Here is a 6726-nt window from a genome sequence, read left to right as displayed (position 1 = left end):
CTGTGTGACGAAACAGCCTGAGCTGAGAGAACATATTTGTAACCACTATTTAAAGAAAAATACATCTGTACATGCTGGGTCACAGTGATAATAGGATTAACTGTTTTTTTTTTTGTTGTTGTTTAATCTTTTGTTCGCTAATGTTATTGTGATGCAGCACTTGTGTTACTGAGATTACCTTGATGTTTGTTATAGTATATACTGTCCTAGTAAATTTTTTAAATATATGGAATACGGTAAGTACTTTACATCTTACTATCACAACGGCGGTAATTGGTGATTATGTTATTGTTTCAGTTGCAGAATTAAATATTCACTGTTGAGACTATTATGATAAGCGAGTTTCCCGTCTGGATTTTTATTAATTTATATTACAGGAACGTGTTTCGTAGACGTGGCTTTGATTATTAGACGTATTTCAATAACTATTTCAATATAATAAATCTCATCTCTTTCAAGCACAGCCTGCGTGGTTCTGTTTTGACCGTTTTCTCTTGCTCAGTCCATGGCGCAGCACAGGCACTGTTGCAGGCCCCTCCCAGCCTCCATGTTGTAGTAAGCTCCTGTGCTCTTGAAATGGCTGCTCGCCATGAGGTAGAATGTAACAGGTTTGGTAGAATTAACTGGTATTTTTGTCAGGTGTAAGTTAATGTAGCGTAGGAACAACACAAAAATAAAAAAAAGGTTTTTAATTTTTTGCAGCATAATTGATGTAGACTACTTGTACTTTTCTATTCAACGCTGTGAGGAGTTTACCGATTATTTTACAGTAACAGATATGTATTGTGCAAAGTTTCCTCACGTATAAATAGTATAAATTAAAGAGTGAGAACTATTGCGGATTTTATAAGGGAAGAAAGTGCAGTAGGTTTTGTACTTAAGCCAAACTTCTTCAATTAGTTAACAGGTCAGTATTAATAAAGTGTCTCGCTCTTAAAAGCGGACCATTTGATTTCTCTTAGTTACAAATACGTGCATATAGCAGGCAAGTGTGTGTGTGTGTGTGTGTGTATGTATGTGTATATATATATATATATATATATATATATATATATATATATATATATATATATATATATATATATATATATATATATATATATACATACATACATATATAATGTCACAGTAATAAGCATGCAATTTGAACAAAAAACACACTACTTAAAAGTAGTTTAGCCTGTCTATACATCACCTGATGAGTTCTCGGCTATAATATTTTCAAACTATGTAAACAGGTCCTCTCTAAATTATGAAAAATAATATCAGCATTTTTTTGTTATTTTTCACAACCTGCCTGTTAGGTGTAAAGTAATTTCAGGGAGTGCAATATATTCTTGTATGAAATAGTGACTTATTATCCACACTTTGCATAATACCAACAATAGCAATCTGCCTTAAATTAAACTTGAAACTGTTTTCTTCATATATACTTTAGCAAATTATATATGCTGCTGTAACTCGGTCTAAGCATAGACCATAGATCAGTATCCAGTTAGAAAAAAGAGTAAGCTGGGATTGCATACATATAATATTACCGTCTTCCTTCGAATTTAAGACGCAGCCCAAATTTCCCACCCTCAATTTGAGAAGAAAATAAAACATCAAATAAAGATGCATATCCAAAGACATAACCTCCAGTTACGCATATCAAAGAAAACTGGATGGAGGCAGTTTCTGGCCGTCTGCTGTTGTACAGAGCATTGCAGTTATGCACGGCTTCCCATTTCTAGTGATTTACTCGCACCTGTTTTTTTTTTTTTCCTCCCTTTTCTGTGAACTGTGGTATTGCTTGGCATATCGGAAAATGCGGAGGTCTGATTAGCATTTCCGATCTGTCCAAGCTAGTACAGTTTGCTAGAACGGAGACTAATAACGAAATGCTCCTCAAGAAGCTAATGATGCTGCTTTGAAAATGGCTGCCGGTATGGGGGTGTGTATGTGTTGGGAATATATAGGTGGCAGGGAGGGAGATGAAATCCTCCCTGCAAAAACACGTGGGAATGTGGCTGGAGCCATGAATTGAATGATTAAATAGTTAATGCTCCAGTCTCAGGTGTATAAATGAGGTGATCACTGGTGTCAGTTTAGTTAGGGTGTTAGAAGTAACGTTGGTGTTAGAGGCATGTGGTGAAGTGTTATTTACGTCTGTGAGTGTTTTGTATAGTCCTTTTGTTTTGGCCCTTGTGCCTTTTATTTTGACCACTGTGTTTTGGTTAGTGTTTGTACCATTTTGTTTTGTTAATTTCTTTGATTAAAAAGTGCAATATCGCATTTAAACTTGCCTTCTCTGCCTCTGAGTCTCTTCCTGATATTCACCAGCCTGGGCTGTGATGTCATCCTGTTCACAGAATCAGTTGCAGAAAGCCCAAGGCACAACTTGAAGCAACATGTCAGTAAGTACTTGTTGTCTTTACTACACCCAGATTATCACTGGGCTTGTGTGAGTATGACAACAAGATGGCAGGCGTGATGAATCAATATGCAGAATTTGCTTGCCGCTACTGCATCCAATGTGCAGAAAGCCATAGCTCTGGTGGAACCAACATACTACCAGCCTAAAATCATGATGGTAGAGGCTTCATCTGATTCGGAGGAGACACAGTGACTGGAAGGTAGTGCTAACTTTGGAAGCCATCGAGTCAAGTCAAAAGAAACTGGACACCAAGGGAAGGCTACTTGCAAAGAAATTCGAACTCTTTAAACATGGAGTACAAGGAACTGGCAGAGGTTGTATTCTTTTTTTTGTCAAGAAGCCAAATACTAAAGATGAGATTGCTGCAAGAAGTTGGTCTAGAACAGGGGTCTCCAACCCTGGTACTGGAGAGCCCCTGTCCAGCAGGTTGTATAGGTGTCTTTAAAGTGTGAAAGAAAGTGTATTTGCAAAACCAAAACTAGCAACTATCAGGTAGTGTGTGTCCAACATTTCAGAGGAAAGAAGATCATGCCAGAGTGTGTGGGGCTGTTTACTCATTATTTTTGGATTCATGATTAATAACAATGGAACAGAATAATAACAATAGGCCAGTAAGAATGTGGTCATGGATTTCACCAAAGCAAGATAATACTCTCAAACATGATGCAAGACTTAATAAGCATGTTTTAGAGGAGAACTCCAAATGGGGAAACTGTCAGAGCCTCTTCATAGTCCAGATGTTAACCTGACAGACTAGTGCTGCACAAAACAGTGTTCAGTTATTTGGATTGTTCTCTCTCCTGGTGTTAACTGGAGTTAATTTACTCTTCCAATTCAAATGATTGAAAAACATTTCAACTTCCACCTATTGCTGCTCTTCACAGAAGCAAAATATAACTCGGCAGCAATCCAAACACATTCAAGCAGCTGCTGCTTCAGTTTCTATCAATGTGGTAAATCAGTGCAATTGATACCACTGACCCTCATCTGGATGTCATCGTCAGCTTGCTGTGGAATGATAAATCCAGTTTGTGCAACTGTACCTGTCAGTATTGTACTTGAGGTCTCAAGTGGCCAAGGCAAAGCCACCACACCAAGACCAGCGATGGACCAGGTGGGAGAGGGATGAAATTCACCCAGATTGCTCTGAAATAATGATGAGTTTTAGGCCTCAATATTTTACATGTGGGAGGATTCAGATCTGGTAAATACTGGTGTCCAATTTCAATATTGGTATATTCTTGGGCTAAGAACTACAGTTTCTGTGAAAGAAACTGTTTTTGTGAGAAATGCTATGCCATGTAGATCATGCCACAATTGTTTAAAATATACCACTTATAAATATTAATGGTCCCAAAAGGATGGCTGGTCTCCCTTGATATTACTCGGATGGAAAGGACTAGAGATTTTGGCCTGTCTCTTATTGGGGATAATTTGAGACAAAATGATGTCCATTCGAAATCTGATTTATTTGGAATGGAACATAGGCATTCTCTTTGAGCTTCAGGGTTGTATAATTACCTAGGCCAATTTTTGATAAAGTTGATGTCTGTATTAAAATCTTATTTAGGAAATGGGTTTGTCTGATTTAACATAGAGACCACTATCTCACAAATTGGCCCCAAATCCCAGACTGACCATTTTGATTTTATTTTGCCCCATAATCTCTAAAAATATGCCTCTCCATGATATTAATGCTTATATGGAAAGCGACATGCTTTTTAAGCATAGTGCTTTAGAAAAGTAATTTGGTCAAATATGTTCAAAGGCATTGATCACAGCTTTATGGATGTGTCAGGTTTCAACAACTTGTGTTCTACAACGCACCCCAGAAATGTTGCTGAGGGACAGCTGTGCTGCACTGCTTTATTGTGAAAACGTAAGTCATAATGGGTCGATGGCAGCGTACCAGTTAGTCCGCTTGATGCGTCTAACTAGTGGATTAAGCAGGTTTAGTCCACTTGCTTGGTCTAAAGTTACTACACTTGTTAATCCCGACTGCAGTGTACCAGACGATAATCACCACAGGTGGATCATCCGCTAAATCTGACTAAACAAGATCCTGATTGCAGCGCACCAAATGGGACGTGAGATGATCCTGTTCAGGTGGACTAACTAGTACTATGAAGTATAACACTATCTTAGTACGCTTGCTCGTCCTACGTTTCTACAGCACATTTTAAAAGACAGCTCCATTATTCTCTGAAATGACGTCTGAAAATCAGTCAAATGCAAGGTGAAGGCTCTTGAAGCATTTTGTTCAGTAAGGTCCGCTCGCCGATGCCGAGTCGCATGAAGCGCTTCATGCTCAGTGCACGGTACTGTAGACCCGCATAACCCAGTGTCTCAAGTGAAAGGCATCACTGAAATGTAACCGAATACAGAACTATATACAATATTTTTTTAATTACTATAAAATTGACAATTGTTACATCACTACCTTGTATCGTTGATACACAATATTAAGCAATTCCACATTTTCTAGCTAGACTGAGAATGTAGCCTATCACTTAAGTATGCAGCACCTTTTTCCCATTTATTATGGTTGAGGAACAGAATATTCTGAAGAAACTGGTTTTGTTTTATTCATAAAAATGTTGCAAAAACTAAAAGTGCCACTCAATAAGATATTCCTATATTTAACGTTTGATGTATTCAGTTTAACCGACTGAAACGTCACATGTATAATTAGTATTATATAAACAACAAATGTAGCACTTAACGTTCAGTGTCAATGCAGCACTAGGGTACCAGCAAGTTAAAATGCAAGTATGATCCGCTAGTGTGGAATGTGCACAAAAAGACAAGTACAATTAGGCCTATCGATATAGATTATGAATATGTATTTTAAATGTGTTTGGCCCAACTCATGCCTAATGTAGCCTAATAAATGCTTTTACCATTAATAGGCCTATTTGCATTTTTCATATTTCTGACTTTTTTTTTGCCGGTGCTTTCAATATCCTCAATGTTTTTAATCAAATGTTCGAAATGACGATGCACAAGATGTCTGAGTTTGTCTTTACACCTTAAATTGTGAATTTCCATCTGCATTGGTAGAGGCTTATTATGGGTGAGTCCTCATTGTCTGGCTAACTTGTTCAGACTAGCTATACCACGTGCTGTTTGGTACGCTGCAATCAGGACTAACTGAGTACGGGATCTGCAGGATTTGCTAGACTGCTTTTAGTCCACTTGATGCGGATTAAGTCACTGGTACACTGCAATCGACCCAATGAGCACCTCGACCTGAGTTGCTTACATCAACGTTACTGCTGAATAATTACAAATAATAATGTAACACTGCAGGCAAATAATACAATTCCTTGACTAGTTTGTGACTCTGTGTTTACTTTTGTATTGTAAAAAAATAAAATATTGACTCAAGCTCAAAATTGCCTGCCTGCTGAGAAAATAACCCAGCTGCTTTAAAACAATAAGTGTTTGTTATTTGTTGTCAACAGTAATTGCAGTCAAAACTGATATTTTAATAAGGAATATTGTGCTTGTTTACTTACTGAACAAGTCCAGATGTTTGCAGGCAAGATGTATTTTATAAAAATGTGCCAACACTAAATGCTATAAAACATAGAGGACTTCTCATTGGCATTGGGGAACTGCAGCTTGACAGTCCTGCTGTAATTCATACATACTGTACATATTTTACTGCTCTGGCTTTTAGAAATTAAAAACTGGCTATAGGAAACACTAGAAAGGAATGTACAAAAAAATAAGCTAATAGGGACATGATTTAAAGTATAGAAAATAACTACCATACAACCGTAACAGAATAAAACATTCACAGTAGAAGAATGAAAACAAAGGAGGGGGAGCGGGTTTATAACCAAAAGGAAATGACAACAGCTCTAATTTTAAGTGTGGTTTATTACAGCTGTTGCATCTTCCTCCCAGAGGAACAGGGTCAGTTTTAGTGTGAAATGGGAGTTGTTTTGGGTCACATGTGAAATACAAAGTTTGGAAATCTCTACATATATATCTATGTTATAAATCCACATAATTTGGTCCAATTTATGTCAGTAAATGCTTGTATTGACCTATGGGCAGTCCACACACATTTGCTAAAACTTTAGCACCCTTAATTATCTGGTGGAGACTGGATTCTAACAGCTTGCAAACTCAGGTATATTTTCTGTGTTTCCCTACCAAATTTATAAAGGATTCTCTTTAACTTTTGGAATTGTGGGGGATTTTATCATTTTAAAGATTTCACCTATTAAAATGAGTGAAGATCAAAGGGCTACACTCAACAGAATAGAAGCAGGAAGAGGTGGTCTTTCTGATCAAGACAG

The sequence above is a fragment of the Acipenser ruthenus genome, chromosome 11, assembly GCF_902713425.1.
Source record: "Acipenser ruthenus chromosome 11, fAciRut3.2 maternal haplotype, whole genome shotgun sequence".
Taxonomy (NCBI): Eukaryota; Metazoa; Chordata; class Actinopteri; order Acipenseriformes; family Acipenseridae; genus Acipenser; species Acipenser ruthenus.
The sequence above is the reverse complement of the archived record's forward strand: the minus strand, read 5'-3'. Positions refer to the sequence as shown.